Genomic DNA, 15164 nt, shown 5'->3' with positions numbered 1-15164 from the left:
AATGAGGCCCCAACCCCAGCCCTCGCAAAAATGCGACACCAGTGCTTCGCGTACATAACTACGCTCTAGAAATACCATGGGTAAAGGGGGAGGGGCACCATCACGGCACACCCAAAACACAGCTTAAACCGCACCAGGGGCTGCCAATTTTTTAATTTTCTCTTACTTTCAGGACTCCATTCTTCGAAAGGCATGTTCGGCAGTTCAATTGCCACACAAACGATGCAAGAACCAGGGAAGCAGACAAGCCATGCCGCATTACGGAACTCCTAGGTGGTCTCTATCACGAGAAGTATACCCGTTTCGCATACCATTCCACAGCCTGCCCCTTGAACGGACACGTTAAATAGTCCAACCTTTTGCTTACCGCATTATTTGTATCGTTCTGCTTTGATCGCAGCCCTTTTTAATAAACAATGCATAGCTTTTGTCTATTTTTGCATTACCTTTTTTACAAATATATGTTCCTTAACGACATGTTGCACCCGTACACTTTGGTACGGCCAAAATACGCCAGGGGCTTTAAGTACCCCTCAATATGGTGTGAGAACTCCGAACACTTTAACAAGTGCGTCACCCCGAACTTATAGCATTATATGCATCGGCTCTGAATCATGTCTTGGGTCAATAGTTGGGTTTGCCCGGCTCCTATGTTTTGGTGCCTTACGTTCCGCTCTATCGGCTAAGGTAGCACTAGGAGAACTACTGCGATTGTGCCCCAGTTGAGCTGGGTCGAGCACCTCAGTAGAGGAAGCTAAAACTGGCTGTCATGATGAAGCGAGAGTTGGTCGCTGTTCGAGAGGTTTTTCGAGTCCCTAAAGACTTATGCCGCTTCGAGCGAGGAGTCGGCTCTGTCCGGCCAAGGCGTTGATAGCGCCCCAAACTCGGTCTTCCGAATACCAGGGGCTTCGCCGAAATTTAAAATTATAGAATTCTATGGCTAAGTGAGAGTGTTCACGCATTATAGTCCGATTGCCTTGTTCGTTGTGTTGAGCGCCTCCTTCGAAGGACCCAAACATGGGAAAAAGAGCGCTCAGGTTTATCCCCGAACACCCCAGCACTAGCGGCACGGGGGCAGAAGTCGATGACTCGCCATCTCTCAGAATTGATAAACAGCTGCACAGAAGGTAATATTTTAAATTCCAACAGCATTGCTTAGCGCATATGAACAAGTTTTCAGCGCACAGGATAAAACGAGCAAGTCTTACTCAAAAATTACATCCCTGGAACATTCATCCGCCACAAGGTAGGCACCCTTCAGAACATCCTTATAATAATTCTCTGGCTTGCGATGCTCTTTCCCCGGCGGTGGCCCGTCCTTCACGAGCTTCTCAGCGTCCAGCTTGCCCCAGTGCACCTTAGCACGGGCAAGGGCCCTACGGGCACCTTCAATGCAGACGGAGTGCTTGATGACTTCGAGCCTTGGACAGGCCCCCACCAGCCGCCGCACCAGCCCGAAATAGCTCCCAGGCAGAGCCTCCCCAGGCCACAGCCGAACTATGAGGCCCTTCATGGCCTGTTCGGCCGCCTTGTGGACCTCGACCAGCTGCTTCAGCTGGTCGCTCAGGGGCATGGGGTGTCCGGCCTCAGCATACTGAGACCAGAACACCTTCTCTGTCGAGATGCCCTCCTCGGCTCGATAGAATGCGGCGGCACCGGACACGCTATGGGGAAGATCTGCGAATGCTCCTGGAGAGCTCCAGATTCGGGTAAGTAACAAGTAACTCACGTTTATGTGTTTGCTTTGCATAAAGAATGCCTTACCCGCCGCTATCTTTTTCACCGCATCCAACTCCTGGAGGGTCTTCTGGGATTCGGCCTTGGCAGACTTGGTATTTTCAATAGCCATCGCGAGCTCGGACGCTCGCGTCTTGGAGTCAAGCTCCAAACTCTCATGTTTTTTCATGAGAGCCTAGAGCTCTTGCCGCACCTTGCCAACCTGGGCCTCATACTTCTCCCGCTCGATGCGCTCCGTGGCAGCCCTCTTCTCGGCCTCGACCAGCGCTTGCTTAAGGGTCACCACCTCAGACATGGCCCCTACAATAGCCACGATAATCCTGTCATTTCTTGCAATTGCACCTTTTTATATATATTTAAACAAGGTATTTCTTACCTTCCTTGTCCTCGAGCTGCTTCTTGGCCTGCCCGAGCTCTTGCTCAGACTGCTCGAGGTTCTGCTTTAGCATGTCCACTTCCGCAGTCAGTGCGGCGGACGCCAGCAGAGAAGCCTGCATACGCATATTGACTCTTTTTTGTTAGACTCCTGAGAATTTTATTGATCCTCTATTCGGCTTTTCTTCCCGAACGCCAAACAGAGCATCAGGGGCTACTGTCTATGCGGTAATATTATTTACACATTCTTTACTTACCTCAAAGCCTGTTAAAAGGTTAGTACAAGCTTCAGTCAGTCCGCTCTTGGCAAACTGAACCTTCTGGACCACCGCACTCATAATGGTGCGGTGCTCCTCGTCGATGGAGGCGCCTTTGAGCGCCTCCAACAGATTGTCCGGCGCCTCCGGTTGGACGGGGGTCACCAGCACGGCGGGCTTGCTCCTCTCGGAAGGAGGTTGCCTGCCGGACTCTGGAACCTTTGAAGATTCCGGAGCGGTGTCCGGCCTAGAGCCGGACTTGGAGCCCTGGGGGGTTTTACCCCCTTTACTCCTGGAGTCCGGGAGGTCTCCTTGTGGCGCCTCCAGGACCACCTCCTCCTGGCTTGTAACCTGTTGGGACAACACTTTGGCGTCGTCCGTAGGGCGGGGGGAGGTAGCCATCGGAAGCGAATTCACATCTGACGAGTCTAGTGAACCGCTCGATGACGCATCGAGCTGGTCTTTGGGTGGGGTGCATAATCATATTTGACATAAGGGAAAGTTGTGCAATACAGGAATACTATGAATTACTCTGGTATCCGGATACTTATGATTTCGCCAGGGGCTTGGCCCTAAGCGGCCACTCCTCTCCGCCATCGGCGTCGGCGGAGTAGTCCGGAGGAAGGGTTTTCCCCTTCTTGGACCCTTCGGCCTCCCCAGTAAGGGCGGCCTTCCTTTTCTTCTCTCCCCCTGCTGGAGGGGGAGAGGTCTCTTCTTCCTCCTCCTCATTTTCACGGGAGGAATGCGCCTTGGAGTTGTCAGATGATGAACCCAACACCTCCTGGCGCCGGGCACTTTTTCGAGTCCCCGTGGCCTTCTTCGTGGCCTTCTTCTCCGGCACCACATGGGGTGCCGGAACCAGCAGCTTCGCCAAGAGGGCATCGGCTGGGTCTTCGGGCAAAGGAGCTGGACAGTTGATCTGTCCGGACTTCGCCTGCCAAGCCTGTCAAAGGTAAGGGAGCTTAGATCCCGCACAGAGTCAAACTATGAAAAACTAATACCCTGTAAAAGGTACAAACAACTTACCGCGCTAGCATGACGCTGCGCGCTGAATCCGCGATCCTCGGTGGTGGATGCGGGAGCCTCGGCACCCTTGAAAAGCACCTTCCAAGCATCTTCGTACATCGTGTCGAAGAGCCTGCTTAGAGTTTGGTGCTGCGCCGGGTTGAACTCCCACAGATTGAAGGCCCGTTGTTGACACGGGAGGATCCGGCGGATGAGCATAACCTGGACTACGTTGACAAGCTTGAGCTGCTTGTCCACCAGGGTTTGGAGGCATGTTTGCAGTCCAGTCACCTCTCCTTTGCTGCCCCACGACAGGCCCGTCTCTTTCCAGGACGTGAGCCAGGTTGGGGGTCCGGACCGGAACTCGGGGGCTGCGACCCACTCAGGGTCGCGCGGCTTGATGATGTAGAACCACCCCGATTGCCACCCCTTCAGGGTCTCCACAAAGGTGCCCTCGAGCCATAGGACGTTGGGCATCTTGCCCACCATGGCGCCTCCGCACTCCGCCTGGTTGCTGCGCACTACCTTCGGCTTGACATTGAAAGTCTTGAGCCATAGGCCGAAATGGGGGCGGATGCAGAGGAAAGCCTCGCACATGATGATAAATGCCGAGTAGTTGAGGATGAAGTTCGGGGCCAGATCATGGAAATCCTGGCCGTAGTAGAACATGAGTTCCTGAACGAATGGGTGGATAGGAAAGCCCAGTCCGCAGAGGAAGTGGGGAAGGAACACTACCCTCTCATGGGTCCTTGGGGTGGGGAGGAGCTGACCCTCTTCGAGAAGCCGGTACGCGATGTCGTTAGACAAGTATCCGGCCTTCCTCAGTTTTTTGACGTGTCCCTCTGTGACGGAGGAGACCATCCACTTGCCTCCCGCTCCGGACATGGCTGGAGAAGGTTGAGGTGGGAAGTGCGGACTTGGGCGCTGGAGCTCGAGTGCGCGAAAATGGATAGGCAAAGGAGGAAGAAGGCATAGGTGAAAAGGTGGATCCTTATCCCCTTATATGGGTGGACGCAACTACGTGTCCCCACCAGCCTGGTAAAACTCGCTTATCTCCAAGCGCCGTAATCAATGGAGCGGTTGGGTTACCCACGCCCGTATTGATGAGAATCCCGGAATAAGGGGACACGATCTCTGCTTCGACGAGACGTGCCAAGAAAACCGCCTCGCATGACACGCTGAGGTGGGACAATTTAATGATTCAAATAAAGGCTTGGCCGTGGCGATGACACACTACGGAATACGTCAGCAAATTAGATTTGTGTAAATATTATTCTCTCTATGGCAATATGTGGAAACTTATTTTGCAGAGCCGGACACTATCTCTGTGTTCAAAATCTTCTATGAAGTACTTGGAGGAGGAACCCGCCTTGCAATGCCGAAGACAATCTGCGCGTCGGACTCATCGTCATTGAAGCCTGGTTCAGGGGCTACTGAGGGAGTCCTGGATTAGGGGGCGTCTGGATGGCCGGACTATACCTTCAGCCGGACTCCTGGACTATGAAGATACAAGATTGAAGACTTCGTCCCGTGTCCGGAAGGGACTTTCCTTCGCGTGGGAGGAAAGCTTGGCGATACGGATATGTAGATCTCCTACCATTGTAACCGACTTTGTGTAACCCTAACCCTCTCTGGTGTCTATATAAACCGGAGGGTTTTAGTCCGTAGGACGACATACAGAACAACAATCATACCATAGGCTAGCTTCTAGGGTTTAGCCTCTCTGATCTCGTGGTAGATCTGCTCTTGTACTACCCATATCATCAATATTAATCAAGCAGGACGTAGGGTTTTACCTCCATCAAGAGGGCCCGAACCTGGGTAAAACTTCGTGTTCCTTGCCTCATGTTACCATCCGGCCTAGACGCACAGTTCGGGACCCCCCCTGAGATCCGCCGGTTTTGACACCGACAGTCACCGAGACCAGAATTCTTGAACTCAGTGCCATTGTCACTTCTGATGTGCTTGATCTTCACACCAAAGTTGGTTGAAGCCCTCGAGGAAAATCGTTTGAAGACTTCCTGCACTTCATGTTTGTAAGTAACAAGGTGTACCCATGTGTAGCGAGAATAATCATCAACAATAACAAAGCCATATTGAGATGCTTCATTTGAAATAGCAGAATAATGATTAGAACCAAAGAGATCCATGTGAAGCAATTCAAACGGGCGAGTGGTGGTCATGATAGTCTTTGCTGGATGCTTGGCCTTCGTCATCTTCCCAGCTTCACAGGCTCCGCATAGGTGATCCTTGAGGAATTTGACATTCTCGATGCCAATGACATGCTTCTCCTTCGCAAGCATGTGCAAATTCCTCATGCCTGCATGACCAAGTCGTCGATGCCAGAGCTAGCCTTCTGAAGCTTTTGCAAGTAAGCACACGGCTGGTTGTGGTCCTATAGAGAAATCAACAATATACAGGTCTCCTCTCCTAAAGCCTTCGAAGACTTTGGAATTGTCAGCTTCCATAACCACAACACAACGGTACTTGCCAAAGATAATAACCATATCAAGATCACAAAGCATTGAGATAGACATAAGGTTGTATCCTAAGGACTCAACAAGCATGACTTTGTCCATGTGTCGATCCTTTGTAATCGCAACCTTACCTAGACCCAATACCTGACTTTTGCCTTTGTCAGCAAAGATGATATGCTTCAAATGCGACGGAGATAATGGAGCATCCATCAATAGATTCTTGTCACCAGTCATGTGGTTTGTACATCCACTATCGAGGACCCACTCAGTGGCTTTGGGTTGATCATCCTGTAGACGAATTAGTGGAGCTTACAAACTCATATACTTCATCAGTGAAGAATATGACATCAATTCATCAGATCAATTTCATCAAGTAAAAGAACTGATAAAGCAATATGAGGACGTGAGAAATAAAAGTTCATTTCTTCATGATTAGCCTGCGTCCTATCAGGCATGCTCAGGTCTCCAGCAAATTCTTCAGACGATTACATGTGTCTGGATACCTGACCCTGCAGAAGAGATTAGTTCTTTTTCTTCACCACCCACATCTGAAGGGGTGGGAAAGAGTTCATCATTCTGCGAGCTCCATACGAGAAGGATGGCATAGAAGCCAGTCCATTTCGTTTCACATAAGAGGGGTTAGAGTAAGCATAAGAGTATGCAGAGAAATTCTTCGAGCACTTATGGACATAATGATTTGAAGAATAATGCACATATCCATAATCCTTAGATCTTCCCTGCGAAACAGACGGGTTAGCACGACGATGTTCATATGAGGACTTTGATCCATATGAGGAATTGAATCCATATGAAGAATTTGGTCCATATGAAGAATTTGATCTGGGGTTCCTATTCTTCACAGGTGGCGTCATGATGACATTCACCTGAAGATTTTCAAGGCATCTTTTGGGAACCCAGATTTTCTTCATCGAGGAGCCGTTCCTGCAGTTAGTGCCAATATATCTAGCAAATACTTCACCATTCTGATTTTTGAACAGTTTATAGTTGGAGTCAATTGACTCATCATCAGAATGAGGAGATTCACATGCAAATCCAGATAAGTTAGATGGATCGACTGGAGGTCCCTTTGCAGCAACCCATGTAGTTTTGGGGTACTGCTCAGGCTTCCAATATGTACCATCAGCATTGAGTTTCCTCTCAAAGGTGATACCCTCTTTCCTAGGGTTCCTGTTGAGGATCTGCTTTTTAAGCACATCACAAAGAGCCTGATGCCCTTTGAGGCTTTTGTACATGCCTGTCGTGTACAATTCCTTCAGCCCTGCATCGTCAGTGATACTAGCAATGTCCTTAGATGAGGAATTAGTGATAGCAGAGGCATGTGAAGAATTTGAAACATTAGCAGCATTTGAACATTCAGGTGAAGAATTAGCAGATTCACGTTCAATGCACTTCAAGCATGGAGGAACAAATTCTTCCTGAGAAGCGCTGATTTGTTGAGCAAGTAATGAATCGCGCTCCTTCTGAAGATCTTCATAACTCACTGTTATCTTCTCAAGGTCTTGCTTTCTTTGAAGAAATTCATAAGAAAGCTTCTCATGATCGGATAAGAGAGTGTTATGATGACTTTGAAGATTGTCAAACCTAGTCTGAAATCTCTGAAGATTTTCAGTCAGGGCTTTAGTGCGATCCATTTCTTCACCCAACATATCATCACTTTTGTCTATCATGTTTTGAACCTTTTCTAAAGCCCTTTGTTGTTTTACAGCAATCTTAGCAAGTTTAGAATAGCTGGGCTTAAGATTTTCATCAGATTCATTCTCACTTGATTCAGATGAGGTATATTTGAGTACCTTCGCACCCTTTGCCATGAAGTAGTAGGTGGGAGCGTAGTCATCATCCCCTTCACCAGCTTTGTTGGTGAGGTTATTTTCTTTAGTGTTGAAGATAGACTTTCTGACGAGTGTAGTAGCGAGAGCTAGGCTCGCCACTCCGGATTCGGACTCCTTAGATGACTCCTCTTCCTCATTTTCTTCAGATTCAGCCTCAGAGTCCATTTCCTTGCCAATGAATGCCCTAGCCTTCTTGGAGCTGCTCTTCTTGTGATATGAAGGCTTTGAGGATTTTGATGATGAGGATTTTGAGGATTTCTTATTTTTTCTTTGCATCATCAGAACTGTAATCCTTGTATTTCTTCTTCTTTGATTCCTTTTCCCATTGAGGATAGTCTTGAATGTAATGTCTAGGCTTCTTGCATTTGTGGCAGAGCCTCCTCTTGTAGTCACTTGATGAGGAATCATTGCTCCTTGAGGGTCTTCCAAGGCGACCACGTCTTGAGAACTTTTGGAACTTCTTCACGAGTAGAGCTAGATCATGGCTCAGTTCTTCAGGATCACCAAGGCTGCTATTAGAGTCTTCATCTTCGGACTCAGATACTGCCTTGGCCTTTAGTGCACGTGATCTGCCATAGCTTGAACCATAGAGATATCTCTTTTCAGCAAGTTGAAACTCATGAGTATTTAGCCTCTCAAGAATATCAGCGAGATCAAGTGACTTCTAATCAGCACGTTCTTGTATCATCAATGCCAGAGTGTCAAATGAGGAATCAAGCGATCTCAGCAATTTCTTCACCACCTCAGGGTCGGTGATGTCAGTGGCACCAAGTGCTTGAAGCTCATTTGAGATGTCAGTGAGGCGATCGAAGGTTTGTTGAACATTTTCATTGTCGAGTCCTTTGAAGCGGTTGAAGAGATTGCGAAGAACATCAACTCGAGAGTCACGCTGAGTTGAGACTCCTTCATTCACTTTGGACAACCTGTCCCAGATAAGCTTCGCTATCTCCAAAGCACTCACTCTGCCATACTGTCCTTTGCTCAGATGACCACATATGATATTCTTCACTTGAGAGTCGAGTTGCTTGAATCTCTTCACATCAGCATCATTCAAAGAAGGTGTGACTGAGGGAACACCATTTTCCACAACATACCAGAGATCGTTATCAATTGCTTCAAGATGCATTCACATCTTATTCTTCCAGTAGGGGTAGTCCGTCCCATTGAAGGTAGGACACCCAGCAGAGACCTTGATCATACCTGCAGTTGACATAACTAAAACTCCAGGCGGTTAAACCAAAATCACACAGAACAAGGGAGTACCTTGCTCTGATACCAATTGAAAGTGCGTTATATTGACTAGAGGGGGTGAATAGGCGATTTTTATGAAATTCTTCACTGAGGAATTTTTCGGTGAGGAAATTCCTTAGCGAAGAACTACTAGCAGCGGAATAAGTACTCAAAAGTAAACATAACAGAATACAAGCATAGTCATCATGATGAAATGAAGACAGGCACAGAGTACAGGAAGCGTAATCACAGGATAACACAGGATGAGGACAAACAGATTGAAGAAATTGAACTGAGGAAATTGAGAAAGTCTTCAGTCAAAGTCTTCAAACACAAATATGAACAAGCACACAACACATTTATGAGGAAATGAAAGAGTTCAGGAAATAGAACCAGTAAGCTTGGTGAAGACAATGATTTGGTAGACCAGTTCCAACTGATGTCTCAGTTGTACGTCTGGTTGGAGCGGCTGAGCATTTAAACTCGAGGACACACAGTCCCGGACACCCAGTCCTGAACACGCAGCTCAGGACACCCAGTCCTCACTATATTCTCCTTGAACTAAGGTCACACAGACGTCGTCCAATCACTCGTGGTAAGTCTTCAAGAGACTTCCAAACCTTCACAAACTTGGTCACTTGGTGATCCACAATTCCTCTTGGATGCTCTAGACCATGACACCTAACCGTCTAGAAGAAGCACAGTCTTCAAAGGTAACAAGCGTCGGATCCACGCAAGATCAATCTCTTCAATGATGCTCAATCACTTGGGGTTTGTAGGTGTTTGGGTTTTTGGTTTTTCCTCACTTGATGATTTTCGCTCAAAGTCCTCAGAGGATGGGTTGCTCTCGACAAGTGTCAGTTTCTCTCGGAGCAGCCAACCAGCTAGTGGTTGTAGGGGGCGGCTATTTATAGCCTAGGGAGCAGCCCGACATGATAAGACATAAATGCCCTTCAATGATATGACCGTTAGGTGGATAGATATTTTGGGACAGCTGGCGCATAGCACAACAACGGTCGGAATTTTGAGTAGCAAAATCCTCAGGGCTATCATGTTCCTCACTATGTAGGCAATCCGCACTGGTGAATTCCTAACTCCTCAGTCAGGGCAAATTCCTCAAAGACCAGAAGAACTTCGTCTCTGTCACTGAAGAAATTGACTGAACTGTATGAGATTTCCAATGGCTTCACTCGAAGGGATTGGTAGGTGTAGGATTTTGAGTTGAGCTTCACATGGAAATTTTTCCTTAGTATTTCCTCGACCCCCTTTAACAGTACGGTGTTTCCTATGACTCAAGAAAGAGAAAAAACAAAACTATGAAAACGAAAGTCTTCAAGCTTCATATTCCTCGCATGAATATCAAGTCTTCACGGACACACCAATTTCTTCACTTTCAAAGTCTTCATGAAAGTCTTCAGAAATATCAAAATCTTCAGTCGAAGATATTTATTTTTAGGGGTTGACTTTTCCTGTAAATATCAAACTCCTCATAGACTTATAGACCTGTGTACACTCACAAATGCATTAGTCCCTTAACCTATAAGTCTTCAATACACCAAAATCACTGAGGGGCACTAGATGCACTTACACAGCTCCACATCATACCTTTGCCTTACCTATAAGCTTAAATAGTCTTGATCGCGAGGGTGTGAGATTGCTGAGTCCCCATGACTCACAGATTACTTCCAAAACCAGATGTAGGGATCGATGATACCGCTCCAGATTTTATGACCGAGCTCAAGTGGGAGTTCGATGAATACTCTCGTCGTTACTATGTGTCTTTCCCAGATGACCAGTATTGGTGCCCAGTTGGGGCGATCGGGGACCTTGTCGCATTTGGGGGTTGATCTTTATTTTGGTTCCGTAGTTGGACCCTGAGTGTATTGGATGAATGTAATGACTTATTTATGTATTTGTGTGACGTGACGAGTGTAAGACAACTATGTACTTTCCCCCTTTATTTATTTATATGGGTTGTTGTGAAGATTACCCCACTTGCGACATTGCTTTCAATGTGGTTATGCCTCTAAGTCATGCTTCGACACGTAGGAGATATAGCCGCATCGAGGGCGTTACAAGTTGGTAATCAGAGCCTTCCCCGACCTTAGGAGCCCCCTGCTTGATCGAATCGTTGGCGGTGTTGAGTCTAGAAAAATGTTTTGAATCATTTAGGATTATATATATCGGAGAGTTAGGAATTATTTTTACTCCTCAGTCCCTTCGTCGCTCTGGTGAGGCATCTTGACGTAGAGTTTTGACTCTTCTCTTCTCAGATTTCACTAAAAAAATTTAGGATCACGCGGGTATCTTGGAATCGTTCCAATGGTTTTGTGACGAGAACATTGTTCTTGGTGCCTCCTGACATTTAGGGGTTGTGGCAGTGTCCCGAGGAGTTGAGCTCCAAGGTGTTGTCGTCACAATTTTATCGTTGAGATTCTGGAATACCTGAGTTTCGCCGACATCGAAAATCTCTTTTATGCAGTTTTTGGTGAGATAACCTCGACGCCACCCAGTACTGGGGCGGGAGTTCGGGAGTATTGCCATAACTTGTATAACGGATGCTTTTCGAAGGTTGAGGTAAATGATTTTCGAAGTTTTCTTGGTTATGTGTTGAAGGATGGATACAGCTGGATGTAGGATTTGCTAGCTTTGGGTGAGATATTATGCTTCCCCTGTATCCCCAACACCTGATTGCATAACTGGAAAGGTTCGGGAGTTTCATAGGTGGGAATTCTTGTAGCTCTAGTTCTTCTTCCACGAATATTTGGTTTGGGATTGGGTAATCCTCACCAAGTATTTGTTCTTGCACGTACCTTGTTGTTTTATTCTTCTACCTCTATCTAAGTGGCTTCTCAATTCATGGATATGTGACCATTTCAATTGGAATGCATTCGTTCATTTTGTTCGGATGTGAAGACTTTATGTTGCAATTTCTATCCGTTTGATTCAGCTTGAATATTTTCCTGTCAATATGCTAACGGATGTCAACCTCTTTAGGATGGCTCCCGCTAAGGGTCGGAATCATAATCAGGATCCACCACCACCACCTCCACCTCCGGAGGCATGGAAAGCTGTGATGGCCGCTACCAATGCAAGCACGCAGCTGATCATGCAAATTTTGGAAGAACGCAACCAAGGGAATCATGGCCGTGGCAACAATCAGAATCAGTTTGCTACACTCAACCAGTTCCTCGCTAATCAGCCAAAGACCTTCAGCAACTGTGTCGAGGCCTCAGACGCTGATGATTGGCTCGTGGACATATGCAAGCATTTCGAGTGCAGTAACATCAGGCCTGAGGACTTTGTCAAGTTTGCCTCCCTCCAACTCAAAGACCAAGATGCAGAATGGTTTCAGCAATACAAAGATTCCAAAGGAGGCCGTGTGATTACTTGGGATGAATTCTGTCAAGACTTCAGAGCTCATCACATTCCTCAGAGTGTTGTTGAAAGCAAGCGTGAGGAATTCCACAACCTGAAGCAAGGCAGCTTGTCTGTTTACCAGTATAACATTCTGTTCCAGAGGCTCGCTCGTTTCGCCAAGCAAGACGTCCCTGACGAGAAGAGCATGATTTATCAGTTTAGGGGTGGCCTCAGAGAAGATCTTCAACTAGCTCTCGTCCTCTTTGAGCCCAAGAAGTACGATGAGTTTTACAACATGGCACTGAAACAAGAGACTGCTCAACTCAAGTGCGATGCTTCCAAGAAGCGAGTCAGAGATGCAACTCCTTCTTCCTCAACTCAAGTGGCTAAGCAGCAAAAGTATTAGCTGCCTCCTCCTCCATTTCATCAGCCTTATCAGCAGAAGAGCAAAGGTGGCAATGGATCTTCCCACCCACCCAACCCTGGCTTTTAGAACAAGACTTCATCTCAAGCTCCAAGATCAAGTGCTCCGTATCACCGTCCGCTCTCGGAGGTCATGTGCAACAAGTGCCAACAGAAGGGTCACTATGCCAACAAATGCTTCAATCAGAGGCGTCTCCCTCCTCCTCCTACTCCTGTGAGATCTGCTAGCAATGCAGTGGTCAAGCATAACCCCAAGTACGCCAAGGTCAACTTGTTGAATGCAGCTCAGGCAGAGGACTCGTCAGATGTCATCATGGGTAACCTTCCTCATAACGATGTTCCTGCAAAAGTACTTCTTGACACTGGTGCATCGCATTCTTTCTTGTCATTCCCATTTGCATCGGAGCACAATGTTAATACTGAGGTTATGCCCAAAGTCATGCAAGTTGTTTCTCCCGGCAAGCTTTTGACTTCTAGTTTGGTTGCTCCCGATGTCTCTATCACGTTGGACTACAAGTTTCTATCCTCTCCAGTGGTCCTTGGTAACTCGGATATTGATCTTATTCTCGGAATGATCTGGCTTTCTAAGCACAAGGTTCATCTTGATTGTGCTGCCAGAAAGATTCAATTGACTCATTCATTTGAGGATGTAATTGTCTTTATCGCAAGGGATGATACCATTCATCTGTTTGCTCTCAATGAGAAGGGTGAACTGGATGCCATCTCTCAAATTCCAGTCGTTTATGAATATCAAGACGTCTTTCCAGAAGAGCTTCCAGGAATGCCTCTGCACCGGCCAGTTGAATTCGTCATCGATCTTGAGCCTGGCACGGAACCTGTTTGCAAACGTCCTTACAAACTTGGACCTAAAGAGTTGAAGGAGTTGAATAAGCAACTCGATGAACAAGAGCGTATGGGTCTTATCCGACCTAGTTCTTCTCCGTGGGGTTGTGGAGTTCTTTTTGTGAAGAAGAAGGATGGAACGGACCGACTTTGTGTTGACTATCGTCCATTGAACAAGAAGACCATAAAGAACAAGTACCCACTTCCCAACATCAATGAGCTGTTTGAACAACTCAAAGGTGCACAAGTATTCTCCAAGCATGATCTCCGTATGGGCTATCACCAGATTCACATTCGTGAACAAGATATCCCCAAGATAGCTTTCAGAACAAGCTATGGTTCATATGAATACACTGTCATGTCTTTTGGCCTTGTCAATGCTTCGCCAACATTCTCTCGCATGATGAATTTCATATTTCAAATGACTTCGTCTTGGTCTACCTCGATGACATTTTGGTCTTTTCCAAGAACAAGGAGGATCATGCCAAGCACTTGCATTTGGTGCTGGATAAGCTCAGAGAACATCAGTTCTATGCCAAGTTTTCAAAGTGTGAGTTTTGGCTCGATGAGGTTCTCTACCTTGGGCATATCATCTCTGCCAAGGGCATAGCGGTTAATCTTGAGAAGGTGTATGCAATTGTCAATTGGGAACCACCTAAGAACGTGAAGCAACTCCGCAGTTTCCTGGGGCTCGCAAGCTATTGTCGAAGGTTCGTTGAGAACTTCTCAAAGATCGCGAAGCCTCTTTCCAACCTTCTCCAGAAGCACGTGAAGTACGTTTGGTCTCCTGAATGTGACATCGCTTTCAACACCCTGAAAGAGAAGTTAGTCACTGCTCCAATTCTAACTCCTCCTGATGAATCCAAACCGTTTGAGGTCTTCTGTGATGCTTCCCTTCAAGGTCTTGGTGCAGTGTTGATGCAAGAGAAGAAAGTTGTGGCTTATACCTCTCGCCAGTTGAAGCCCAATGAAAAGAACTACCCCACTCATGACCTCGAGTTGGCAGTAGTTGTGCATGCTCTTTTAACTTGGAGACATCTCTTATTGGGAAGAAAAGTGGACATCTTCACTGATCATAAGAGTCTCAAGTACATCTTCACTCAGCCTAATCTCAACCTCAGGCAGACTCGTTGGGTCGAAATGATTCAAGAGTATAATCCGAGTATCTAATATACTCCAGGCAAGGCCAATGTAATTGCTGACGCATTGAGCAGGAAGGCTTATTGCAATAGTATGATTCTCAAGCCTTACCAACCCGAGCTTTGTGAAGCTTTCCGCAAACTCAATCTGCAAGTTGTTCCTCGAGGTTTCCTCGCCAACCTCGAAGTATCTCCTACTTTGGAAGATCGGATTCGCGAGGCTCAACTTCTTGATACTATGGTGAAGAAGGTGAAGATTGGGATTGCCAAGAGTTAACCCAAGTACAAGTGCTATCGCCTTGATGACAAGGATACTCTTTTCTTCGAGGATCGCATTGTTGTGCCTAAAGGTGACCTTCATAAAGTCATTATGAACGAGGCTCACAATTCACTCCTCTCTATCCACCCTGGAAGTACAAAGATGTACCATGACCTCAAGCAGTTGTATTGGTGGACTCGAATGAAGCG

Source organism: Triticum dicoccoides, chromosome 4A (genome assembly GCF_002162155.2).
Source record: "Triticum dicoccoides isolate Atlit2015 ecotype Zavitan chromosome 4A, WEW_v2.0, whole genome shotgun sequence".
In the NCBI taxonomy this organism is placed as follows: Eukaryota; Viridiplantae; Streptophyta; class Magnoliopsida; order Poales; family Poaceae; genus Triticum; species Triticum dicoccoides.
Note: the sequence above shows the minus strand (reverse complement) of the source record.